This window comes from Dipodomys spectabilis, unplaced genomic scaffold (genome assembly GCF_019054845.1).
Source record: "Dipodomys spectabilis isolate Male_0828 unplaced genomic scaffold, ASM1905484v1 ptg000009l, whole genome shotgun sequence".
Lineage (NCBI taxonomy): Eukaryota > Metazoa > Chordata > Mammalia > Rodentia > Heteromyidae > Dipodomys > Dipodomys spectabilis.
Window position 1 is genome coordinate 10657798 of NW_024870686.1, and position 14115 is coordinate 10671912.

Genomic DNA, 14115 nt, shown 5'->3' on the forward strand with positions numbered 1-14115 from the left:
AGGTATTTATAATCCATTTTTTGGAATTGTTATTATAATGTACAGAGGGGTTACAGTTACATACATTAGATAATGAGTACACTTCTTTTGGAAAACATCAGCTCTTCCCTCATTTTCTCCCACATTTTCCCTCCTGGTGTCCCTCCCCCACAAATGGTATAGTTCGTTTTCAACGTAGTGTGTAGTGAGTATCATGCTGCATTTGTTCCCCTTTGTTCCACCATTTCTGTGCCCCCCACTCTCCCCAAGGCAGATAAACTCACATACAAAACAAAAGGTACAGAACTCAAAAACAACGACAAAGGAAAAATAAAAACAGCAGGGAGGAAAATGACACAAAACCTCTTGTTTCCATTTTGTGGAGTTTATTCTGATAAAGATCATTTTATGTGATCCTATGCACACAGCTATTGAACCTTTGCAATCCTCCTCTAAGAATATCCTCCTTTGACCTCACTGTGTGAATATCTAGAAGCTGTATAATTTATCTAGAAGCTGTATAATTTAGAAGTTGTATAATTTCTGATAAATTATACAAGTATTTCTCTTGTTTGAAATAACTTCAAGATGTCATCACATGTAAAATACAATATCCTTACTTACAATGAACTCATTTGGGCCATTTGAGGGAGTCGAGACGCAGACCTGTGGATGATGTTCAAAGATATAGGATCAGATTTTTATAGATTTATGTTAATGAGGGACTTCCTGGTGGGAGTCCTCAACATGTTAATGAGCATATCGTGTTTCAAATGGTACTTTCAGTGTACTTGAGATAATTTACATGTGCATCTTGTGTTTGCTAAATTCCATTCTTTGGAGAATAAATCAAAAGTAAATTTTTTTTTCTGGAGCCCCAAAGTTAATGAAATCCCATTGTGCTACCGATGATTTACTATGAATTTAATGTATTTCATTTTCTTTAGACCTTCGTAGAAAGGAAATAAAGCCCAGTGAAAATAACTATACTAAATTTACAATGAAAATTGTGAAGTCATCAAATAGAGTCGTTTGTGATATCCAGCACTCGTGTTCAGGAACATATGTGAGTGGTTATTTGATTACTTAAAACTGTGCTATTGTATTTGGCTCATCTTTGCATGGCTGTTTCAAAAGGTTTCTCATATGAAACATCATCATTTCATACATGGAAATAAATGTATAGTGGAAAAAATCATCAAGGCTTGAAATTTGACTAAATAATTTTAAACTCTACTAAAAAACTGGTAAGAAATTGTTTTATTACAAAAGAAGAAATAGCTCAATTTTGGCCAAATGTTGGTGGCTCCTACTTGTAATTTTAGGTACTCAGAAGGCTGATACTTGAAGAATTAGGGTGTAAAGCCAGCCCAATTAAAAAGCCTGAAAGATTACAATTTCAAAATAACCAGAAAAATGCTCCTCTGGAGACAAGGCTCAAATGGTCCAATATCAGCCTAACAAATACCATACCTTGAGTTCAAACCCTTAGTCTATCAGAAAATAAAGCTTCATTTATTCCATTGTAATCATCAATGATCTTTAAAAAATCCTTTTAACAATGCATATCTGTTTATAGCACTCCAACTTTTGTCATAGTTATAGTATCTTTATTATTTTTAAATGTCTTTGGACATTGCTTTCTCAATTTTTTATACACAAAGTGCTTCACAGAAGACCAATGAACTAAGATGCATGACTGATTTTTATTGTCATAATTTGAAAGACATTTGGAACAAGACTTAAGTGAGGTCATGGGTTATTTATTAAGATTGAGTCTTTCATATTTTTTAAAGGGAAATTTAACTGTAGTTTCCTTCTGGGTGAATTTCCACTACTTCATCTTTCATACCTAAAGTTTAGAGTTGAATGTTGCCATGATTCAAAGATTGTGTGTGTTTCTGCATCAGACATGCAATTTATTTCTTGATGTTATCATATTTTTAATATACCCATTTGTTATTCTGGACTTTGTATTGTAAGCTGAGACAAAAACTAGTGAGATTTCTATATTTTAAAATACCTAGTTAAGTTTCCTTCATTGATCTTCTCTCTATGTACATTTCCTCTAAAGTTTCCCACACTGGAATCTTTAGTTTATTCTTATACAACTTCCTTTGTCATTATGACATTCCCTCTACTTCCATTTCTGAATTTCAAACTCATGTGTTTGAATGCTTGTAAGTTCTGACCGTATTTCTCATAAACACAATCCCACAAATATCTGAAGCAGAATTCCTCACCTACCACCTTAAGCCTGAGGCTTTTCCTATGTACACAACCGACACCATCATTTTCTCCATCAGATCACGTAAAATTCTAGGTATTCTCATATTTTCCTTTGCCTCTCCTAGACCCACTGGTTCTATTGTGCTCATTTTCATCACTACGTCTATTCAAATCCAATCACACTTCAAAGATTATCCTGATCTTTTCCCTTACCCTCTCTACATTATGGCACCAGCATGGATTTGGTTAAAGTATTTCCACACAGTACTAGCAAAAGCAAATGCACAGTTCTAATCCTGTCAGTCCATCCAAATCCAGACCATTGAACTTGCCCTCACTTATTCTCCTGTGCATCATGTATCCTCCAGTTTCAGACATAACTGACTCCAAGCACTTCTTGTTACTTGATGCTTGTTAGTTGCTCTGGCCTCAACTTCAGCTTCTAGTTTCCTCCACCCTGTTCCCTATACAGATGTAAAGCTGGTAAAAATCACTTTGATATACCTTCTTCATTATTAAGGTAGTCTTTCAACATTTCTTCTATGTTTATACTTTCTTGGCCTGACCCAGATACCTTGCTTAGAAACTTATTCTTACTGTCACAATTTCTATGGTAAAACCTACCACGTAGTACTGTAATTATAGAGTCCCTTTTTCAATTTTCTGAATAAGCCATCGGCTCTTTGAGGTCAGATTGTCTATTTCTAAGCCCAATAACACACAGAACTCAGGACAGGGTCAGATATTAATTTGGTAGACAATAATATGTTTTTTGAATGACTGGGGTTTTAGTTTACATATTTCTTGCCTTTTATCCTAAATTATTGTTAGTATGTAACATTATTTTAGCCTTCTTTATACTCTGAATACATTACTTTTCTTTCTGACTTTCTTAGGGGAATGTGCATCACGAGGCTTATTTCCATTCCTGAGCTCAGAAATTCTATCACCAAATCTCTCACTGAGATTTTTCTTTCACAGAAAGTTTTTGATACTGAGCCTTATACATCAGCAAGGAGCAGAAGGATTTCATTATATATGAAAAATGTTTAGAACTGACAAGCCAATGCAATCTCTCTCAAAAGTAATATCTTTATACATATCATCAGAATTCATTAAAGACTTGATAAGACATGAATAATCAATATCTGGGGAAATAAAACTTTAAAATGCTGAAATAACTATAACTATATCTGACATATGGTTATATTAATAACAGTTTCTAACAATTAAGGTATATATGAAGATTGTGTGTACATGTCTATAATTATTTTAAACTGAAATGCTTATGCTTTTTAAATTTTTCCTATATATAATGTTCAGACATTTATTTTCCTATCTCTGCTTTTTGTCACATTCCACCCTGCTCTCATGCACAGCCTTGTCAACAAAAATACTTTTTAAGTATGTCCATTGAATTTTTCCCTAGAAAAAGTTACTTACTACTATTCACAAAATTGATCTAAGAGAACTCACAGATCTATTTTGTCATACCTGCAGTTTTCATTCCAGTTCTTACATCTAATTGTCTTTCTGCTTATCCTGGCTGTATCGGCAAACCCAACTCTGCTGAAGTTTGCTGCCTTCAGAGTCATGCAATGAGTATTAAGGGACAGATGTTGAGGGAACAAGGTCACTTAGTTTATTTTTGAATGGCCTTCAACAATCTGTTTATAATTGCTATCATCAATTTTGCCATGGCTTCTTTTGGAACTATTTAAACTTAATTCATAACACTTCTGAGTGTTCAGAACTTGAATAAGTATTTTTTTATTTTTTATTACTAATTAGTTGTGCAAAGGGATTTGAATTCTATAAGTCAGCTTATGAGTACAGTGATGCTTGATCAGTGTCATCCCTTCCACCATTCTCCCTCATTTTCCCCCTCCCATCTTTTCTTTCAAGTTCCACAGTCCCTATCTTAATTTTTACATAATGTAAATTGAATACAATGATTGAATTTGCTCACCTTCCTCCCACCATTTCATGTGTCCCCTCACTTACCTATACCCATTTCCTGACTCACTCATTCCATCTTTCATCTTTTATCTGTAAAGATGGTTGCTTATTCAATATCATGCACTATGTCACTTAAAAATATTGAGTTTAACTCACAGCTAAAGGGCTCTCAGTTGAGTGACAAATACAAACAATTAAGCAATGTGGTTGAAAAAACATTTACATGGTTTGTGAGCAAAGATATAGGAACATATTAGACAGAAGTCCACTTGAAAACAAATCATTTAAATAGGGAAACAGGTGGACCCACTGCAACAATGAGATGTACAAGTCATTATGTCAAAAAAACGAACTTTACAACTTTGGCAGGGGGGATGGGAAGGGGAAACAAAGGAGGAGGCAACAATGCTTGATAAGAAATGTACTTATTATCTTGCCCATGTAATTGTAACCCCTCTGTATGGTATTTTCACAATTAAAAAAAAAGAAAAAAAAGAAGTCTACTTGAAATGAGGAGAAGGACACTTACATCATTAAACATAAATTAAAATAACCAACTTGCTGAGGATTATCTTCTAGGCACAAAGAATAGCATGCAAGAGAATAGCACGCAAGAAAATATATCATTGAAAGTGTGAAATAAACATGGTAAAATCAATATAAATTTTAAAATTGTATTAAAAGAAACATAATATTTATCTAAAATATAGCAGAGAGTTTTATCTCTCATACCAATTTTCCATGGTAAGAAAAACAGACATGATCCTTGGGTTCCTCATTTTGTCCCTTCTTCTAAAGACATTTACCCATATAATAATCATTTGCTCACCAATGTGCTACTGCAATATGTATTTGTAAGTCTGTACCCTATGCCTCAGTTTGTTAAGAATGAAGGATGTATACTGAGAATATTTAATAATGCTAACTTTTGTAAAGTGCTTCACAGTGTCAGAGATTATCCTGTATTTTTAAAATACCTTCCACTTTTTTATATAAAATAAAAATTATGAACAATTCCATTTTGACTCCAAAATATACAGGAAAGTTTTGGTATCCAGAAAATTTAAGTACTTTCCCCAAAAAAATCACATAAATACTAAACTTTCAATGTTAGTTTAGTTCCCAGACTTTTTAAGTAATCATAATTCCTTTGTATGAGATATATTATTAAAAAGAATATTGAAAACTATATGTAAAACTTGAAAATAACAAGTGCATTATAACAACAAAATCTTTTTTATAATAAGTCTTCAAATATTATACAATCTATTTTCTTTATATATTTGTTTTATTTATTGTAAAGATACTCTACAGAGGAGTTACAGTTCCATGAGCAAGGTAATGAGTACATTTCCTATTGAGTATTGTTACCCCTGCTTTTATTTTCTTAATACATTTTCTCATTCTTAAAATCTTTATCATTATATACAGTAAACACAGTTAAATCCAGCAGTCTTGTGATGAATACTAAGAGTTACTGATTTCTTTGCAGCCAATCTATCTATTTAACTTATGAACTTTGTATCTCTACTCCTACAGTGTCAGCCCATCATTTTTCTGTTTTACAGGTATTTTTTACCAAAGAGTAAGGACATAAAAAAATGGATATATGTTTTGATTTGTTTTATTTCTGATTTGGGGATGGGAAGGGGAATGGGAAGGGGAATAACAAAATAGTGATACAAAGGACAAAGGGTGAACCAATGCAACACAATAGTCCCAGGACACTATGTTGGAAATAAACTTTACAATTTGTGGGGGAAAGGAAGTCAGGGGGAGGGAAAGTGGGAGAAAACTAATGTGGGGATAACAATGTTAGACAAGAAATGTACTCATTACTTACATAAATACAACCCTTCTGACACCACACTTACAATTAAATTAAATTAAATTTAAAATAAACGATGTTAATTTATATTCAATAAGCGAAGCAGTATTGAACAAAAGGGCCTCGAAAACTGAGGTTGAAGTGTTAGCTGACTGGGAGCAACAATACCAATATTCCAAAATGTTCTTTCATTATCGATCTAAATCTATGCTCTGAGCATCAAAACGTAGCAGTATAGATTTCATTCTATAATTCATGGCAGTGCAGAGTTTTGAAAGGATATTGTTCTCAGTTCAGAATTACTGGTTGTTTACAAGGTTATTATGAATATCACAGAAATGTGTATGGAAGCATTTCCCAAGTGCTCTCCCCTCAGTGTCTAAGGGGATGGAATTTGTTTGCACATTTCTTTCTAGTGCTCTTCCAGGTAAAGGCCACTCAGCAGTTTCCTACTCCCAAATGATTTGGAGCAGTAGCCTCCAGATTCTTTTCCTGTGTTCCCTTGGTTATTCCCTCACACAGACCATTCATATATCTTTTCTTCTTCATGCTCTTTCTCCTTTTCTTACTTGTCCTTTGCTTGCTTGCTTCCTTCCTTCCTTCCTTTCTCTCTCTCTCTTTCTCTCTGTTTCTTTTTTCTTGTCCTTCTTCTGTCCTTTATTTCTTTTGTTCATTCTTTCCTTCTTCATGCCTTCATTTCCCCTCCCTTCTTGCTTCCCTATCTTCTCTGTCTTTCTCTCTATGACCACCTTTCTTTCTTTCATGATTCAGGGGGAAAGGGGGCAAACCCAGGGCCTCGCACAGACTAGACAAGTTGCTCTTCTTCTGAGCTATACTCCTAGCCCTGTACAGTCTGATCATTGTCTCTGAATATTTCCTTCCAGTTGTTCACAGGGAATTCCCCTTTCTTCACTTCGAACACATTGTCATGTCTAACAACCATCTTTTGTTTTGGTTATCTTGACTTACCATTAATATGAAGAATTTACAGCACCCAAAGGATGCATTTTCATTTTATTTTGTGCTTTTCTTACACTTTATTGCTTTAGTTTGCTTGTTTGGGTGCTTGAACTCAGGGTCTTACATTTAGTAGGGAGGAATTTTATCATTACAGCCCTTTTGTGCTCTCAGTTATATTTTGTTATTTTTCAGTAAAGATCTCATATTTTTGTCCTAAGATGGCCTCTCCCAACAAACACTACTACCTATTGGCTTCATGGGCAGCTGAAATTACAGGGGTTAGCCACTATGACAAGTGTGTTCGTTTGTTGGGATGCTAATGTTTTGTCTGCACTCATCTCAAACTATGATCTTCCTGATCTCAGGTTCACAAGTAACTAGGATTATAGGTATGAGCTGCTACACTCAACCCCCAGTAACATCTACTTTAATCCATGCTTGATTTGAAGGTTTTATTGGCAAGGCTTTGGATTTGAACTCGGGGTCTTATGCTTACTAGGAAAATGTTCTACCACTTGAACCACACTTCCAGCCATTTTTGCTTCAGTTACCTAGCATCCCGTGCTTTTTGTTCCAGGCCAGACTCAGACTTTGATCTGTCTCTTTCTACCTCTTCTGTCACTGGGACTACAAGTGTTTTTCAGCACTCCCAGTTTTATTCTCTATATTTATATTTACATATCTATCCTTCACAGATATAAACATATGTATGTATATATATATTCTTTACATACATATATTCTTCATAAAACATGCATGTGTGTGCATGTTTCTCTGTTAGCCATACATGAACATGTGCCTGCAATCACACATAATAAAGCACAACTATGGGAAAAGTCCACAATATTCTGTGATTGGGTGAAAAGAACATCTGATTTTAGTGTTAAATTTCTGCTTTTCAGTACTAAGAAGAACTATGAACACTCCATAAATTTTTTCCAGTGTGAAATGTGTAATATTTTCCTCGTTCTACCACTTGTCATCTCTATAACAACCAACCAAAGGAAAGACACCTTAAATTTTGATGGCCCCATTAGCTACTCTCAGCAAGCTTCAAAGTATACCTCTGATCATCATAATTACAATTTTGAGAATACTGAAATACATAAAGAATTGCATTCAGAAAATTATAAACATTATATCCATTTGCATTTTAGACCAAAAGCCCAATTTTAAGGCTCAAACTTCCATGAAGACTTCTGCATATAGAAAAACAACTGGAAAATATCTTTGTATCTACAGGTTTTTTTAAAATTGTTCTGCCTTGGTAATATATGCTGACATTCATTTGTATATATTAGCTGTATGAAAGCACGCACTATTTCAATACATACACTGTACTGTATCTAGATCCCCTCTTCTATCACCCCTCTGCTCCCCCAGTCCCTTCAGTGGTTAAAATACAATTTCAATTGGTTTAATGGTCTGTTTTCATGGATAGATATAAAATATTTCAATCCTAGTCACACTTATTGGTGTGAAATACCATGGTTTAACACCATGCTCTAATTAGCATACACTTAAAAAAAAGATGACATAAATGTAAACATGCTGTGTTATGGGTTAGTATCAGCAGGAGGGGGTAGGCATGCAACATTTTTTGTAACATCAAGACATTTATGCACATGCAGTGAAAATGTGCTTGTAATCTGCTAGGACTTGAGTTTAAGATAATTGACTTAGTCTCTCTAAGAAAGAATGAGTATCTAAGCGCTCAAAAGAAAGAATGTAAGGAGTACAAATTGCATAGGGCCCGTGGGCTTTCCAGAAAGAGTTCGAAATCCTTCAGCTTGCATATGAAAATTTATTGAAAATGGATTTTTACAGCACAGGGATGTTACTTAAAGAACTATTCAAGCTCAGTGTGATATTTAGATTTAATATTTTACAAGCGTTACAGTTAACTTCTAACTTCTTGGAGATTCAAACATGATGTAGTCTTCTAGCTGAATGAGTGTATTAGTCTACTCATTATTTATAGTTTTAAAGATCAATCCGGTAGGGAAGATTTGCCATGAAACCTCTGAGGTTTCCTTTAGATCTGCCATATAGCCAGAAGTCCTCAGACAAGCTACTCTAGGGTTCAATAAAATGAATGGAAAATAATGTGTCTGTCTTACTAAGAGTGAAATGATAGGAGCTGTTTATAGGCCCACGGTAACTAAAGCTTCACAATCTAGAAAACAGCTGAGAAGAAACTGACTTCCTAGAAATGCTACTTTATTTTAGACAGTAAAAGGATGTTTTAGAGAATTATGATTAGTTAAATAATAATTTAAGCTTTTCTATTTAAAATACACATTTTCTAATAATACAGATTAGAAGATGATGGCCATTAGTGGCTCACACCTGTAATCCTAGCTACTCAGGAGGCTGAGATCTGAGGATCATGGTTCAAAGCCAGCAGGAAAGACTGTGAGACTCTTATCGCCAATAAACCACTCAGAAAACTAGAAGTGGCACTGTGTCTCAAGTGGTAGAGAGCTCACCTTGAGCTGAATTGCTGAGGGACAGTGCCCAGGCCCAGATTTCAAGCCCCACAACTGACCAAAAAAAAAAAAAAAAAAAAGAGGATTTTTATTTAAAAACTTGTGCCGTTCCTATAGGATGAACTCAAGGCTTGAGCACTGTCTCTAAGATTTTTTGCTCAAGGCTAATATTCCACCATTTCAGTCACAGTTCCACTTCTAGCTTTTTGGTGCTTCATTGGAGATAAGAGTCTCAAGAAGCCATCCCAGGATGGCTTCAAAGCCAGGATCCTAAGATCTCAGCCTCCTGAGTAGATCAAGTTACAGCCTGGAGCCACTGATACCGAGCAGATTTTTTTTTTAATTTTAAGACTCAATAAAATTAGTCACAAAAATAAAAATGTAGACATAATCTTCCTATTAAGTTTCTCAGGCTTCTTTATTTGCTTAATCTGAACAATTGCAATTATATGAATTCCTTCAAAGGACTTCCAATTTTCTTTGAGACACTTTATACACCAAATAAAATATTATGAAAGGGGCAAATTTGGATATTAGAAAACCTAAATCCTAATTACTATGTCAATTACCTTAGGCAAAATAGTTAATATCGTCTGTGTAATTATATAAAACTTTTACTATATCTAATCCACCAGGGTTGCCAATTAAAATCAAATAATGTAAATATGCTTTTCAGTGGTTAAATGTATTTCTTTGAATATGAAAAGGTAGTACTGTCATAAGCATAATTTATTAATCTTCCAAAATAATAATGTAATTTTTGTTTGCATCTCAAGTCAAAAATGAAAACAGTTGCTGCATTAGGTTTTTGGTTTTTGTTTCCTGTTTTTTTTTATGAGTAGCAAAATGGATAGGTATTTGATATGATCTGAATGATTTTTTTCATTTAAAGTTCTGGGAAATGATTTTTTTTTTTTTTACAAAATGAGTATGAGGAAAGAAGAATGGGTAAAATAGAAGCCTGTTTGCATAGTCTGGGACCCCTTAGGACACAGTGTGGAGAACTGTAACAATGGAGACAAACCATTTCTTTTCAGTAAATTGCTCAGAATAGTCTTCAGGACTCAGAGCAACCTGAATCTATGCCTGGTTCTCCAAACCTTTGCCACACATCGCAGAACTTGAGGCCATTTCTTTCTCTGAATGTGTAGCATCTCTGGGGAGCTTCTTCTCCCTCTATAAACAAGAGATCTAGTTTGTTCTATGGACAGTCTCCATTTGTCTGTAAATATGCACTGTACCTGCATCTCATCCATGCAAAACTCACACCTTGGCCAGGCTGTATTAAACTTCATGGAAACTGAAATATGTAGTTGAAATCATTTATACGTCTATGGTTTAAACAGTAACAAAATCTGTAATACCAGCAGAATAATCTCATGTATCCCAGTTTCTAGGAGACTTCTCTGGCACCACAACTTCTTTTCATTAATTTTATCTCAGAAACCACATTATTTTCTCTATAGAAATGGCATGCGTGAGTTTCCACAGTGCCTTCAATATAAAGCCCATCAACCCCACCCTGATTTGCCCCGTAACCTATTGCTTTTGTTGTTTTTATTTAGCTGAGGAGTGCAGAAACTAGATATAGAACATCAAATTTGGGAGACAGGCCAGGAGTTTGAAACAAGGTTGTATCAAGGAAGGTCAAGACAGCACAAAGGATTTGCAGTTTTGATGAAAGAAACTCCAATCCATCAAAGGTAAGAATGAAGAATCTTTAAAACAGAACTCACTAACTTCATAATTTTACTAAAATGATTTATTTTATGTATTAGAGGTGATTCTATTTGTTGAAATTGGACACCATTCAGTCTAAAACAACATGTATTCTGACCGCAAAGGCAAATTCATTTTTAGAGACCATGGAATGTTCCTTTTCAAAGTTGTTTTTATTAAGTAGTTGTACAGAAAGGTCGCAATTCCCTATTTGCAATTATAAGACAATGCATCTTGATTAATGCCACTCTAACATCATTCTCTCCCATTTCTCCCCTCCCATCCCTTCCTCAAGTTTTGTAGTTCAATTTGTAGCATCCAGAAATTTGCTGCATCCTCTACTTGCAAAGATTGTCCACAAAGCTGTGGCTTCTCTGATGTTGCCGGAGTGATTTTCTGAGCCATTAGAGCCTGAGTGCATAAGGTTAAGGGCTGCTGAGCAAAAGAATGATTTTGAGGGCAGTGACATGTTCAGTTTACTACAAAGTTATCATAGCCCAGGCCAGCACAAGCTTCACATTGACATCATAGGTGCTAAAGGCTGTGCTGGTGAGCCAATGGGGCAGGCGAGAAAGCAGGCAGCAATTGCATTGTGTCCTAGTGAGGCCTTTATTGTATGCCATTGCTGGCTTTCATTCAGAGAAGGGACTTTTATCCATTTTTAGTAATCAAACTATCTTCATCACAGCTGATGACAATGTTCAAGAATATTGCTTGTTGCAATTACATTTTCTAGTGTTTTCCTCACTTTCATTTCTGATTAATATGAGAGAAACAAGCAAAAGAAAAATGAGAGAACCACCATATCTACGAATCCTGAGTAACATTCGCAATAAACGTGAACATAAAATTAGTAAATATGTCAAGTTGAGATGCATAAAGTTAACGTTATGTGTCAGTTTAGCTAGCTTATGTGGATGTGTTTGCCTGATCTATTGTAAATATTTCTGTAAAGCACTTTTGAAAATATGACAAACATTTAAATCAACAAATATGGAGGAAAGCTGATAGTTTACATGTCACATAAATTACAAATTCATTAAAGGCTAAGGTGAAGATTGAACTTTCCTAAAAAAGATACCGGTTGCAAGACCACAGAAACTAAGGCTGGCTTTCCAGCCCTCTGGCTTTTCCTTGCTCTTCAGTCTAGCCAGTCTTGACAATTATATGAACCATTTTTCTTCCTTCTCTTCTCTTTCTTCTCCTCTTTCCTTCTCTCTACATATACATTTCTTGCTCTTATACAATAGTAACTCTCTGAATCACCTACATTCATACTTTTCTCTTTATTCCTTGATGTACACAGGCAAATACTCTAAATTCTCACAGGCATTTCCCCTTTTCCTTACTCTTTCCCCTCCTCTACTGCCATGAGAGGTTGTCTGGCATCTAGAACTACAGCTGATTCTCCACGTCCTTGTCCTTTGTCACCTCTGAACCTTAGTCCATGCTCTGTCATCAATCTCCAGTAATCCATGGTGTTCTGGTTTTTGTAATGGAATTATGAAAGAGCTTTCATCCACGACTTAAACTCCATCCTCCACCACCTGCAGGTATGTGTATATGATTATCTATCACTCATACTATATCAGTCCCCTTGGCTAGCAGAAATCATTGAGAACAAACCCAACAGCTGCTGTGAAACATTCCTATACAAAATAATGCCAGTCAATCACTTTACTGTTTTAGTTCAGCTGCTTTGAAAATAAATTTATAATGTTATATAAATTAACGTCTTTGTGAAGCTTTCTTTTGTCTTCCAATGAATCCACTTTTTACTAATTGCTCTGGATAACTAACCTTATAGTATTTTGTCATTTAAAAATATATGGGTTATGAATTCTACTTAGCATAAGATAGCTCCTTCTAGACTAATACGTGCATTGCCTGGATTTAGAGTGAGTTTAAATAATTTAAGCATGGCACATATTTAAATTCTAAAATGGCATTCATTTTCAAAATGCCCTGACATTTTATAGGGTCATTTTCTTCTAAAACCATATTGAACTTTAAGAAAGAAATGAATAGGATGATAACTTTTCTAAGTTTCTTTCCTAAAGTAACATGGTAGAATAGAGCTAAAAGAGGTATGACAAGTTCTGCACAGAGTTCTCCAATTTTGGCAAATGAGGAAGCTGAATGCAATGGATTTGTAATATATGACCAAAAGTGCAATGAAGGTAGTGTGTGTGTGTGTGTGTGTGTGTGTGGGTGTGTGTGTGGGTGTGTGTGTGTTGAAGAGGGGTGTCCTCTAGAACTCTGTCCTTAGGAATTCTTACCAGTTACTGCATTTCTTTCATCATTTTCCTCTTCAACTCCAGGCACAAACATATGCTACATACATTCAAAAGTATAATTACGTAAAATGTCTTTAGTCTTAAAAAGATCAATTGCAACTTTCTACCGATATGATAGTTTCATCTCTTTTACTTCATATAGGGTAAACTATTAAAAAATGTGTTGACTTACTATTTTTTCTAAAGCAATCAAAGATCACTGAATTGTTGTAAGTGATGGGAAGAAATACAAATCATTTAACAAAAGAAAAGAGAAAACAAAGAAAGAAAAAGAAACCAAACCAAAAGAAAAAATAAGTCAAAATTTTATGGATTTAAAAATTCACTGATTTTTTCCTAGTACTTGTATTGTATCTAGACAATTTTAAAAATATAGCTCTTTGTACTGTGGTATTTTGGGTTCTATTGATACTTAAGGTATGAAATGAGTGTCATTTTCAAAATTAAAGAAAATGAGGAAAACACACATACTTTAAAACATTGGTCTATTGTCAGGCACTGGTGGCTCATGTCTGTAATTTTAGCTACTCATGTTGCTGGGATGTGAGGTACATAGTTCAAAGCCAGCTTGTGCAGGAAAGTCCATGAGACTCTTAGCTCCAATTAACCACTAGAAAACCGAAAGTGGAACTGTGGCTCAAGTGGTAGAGGGCTC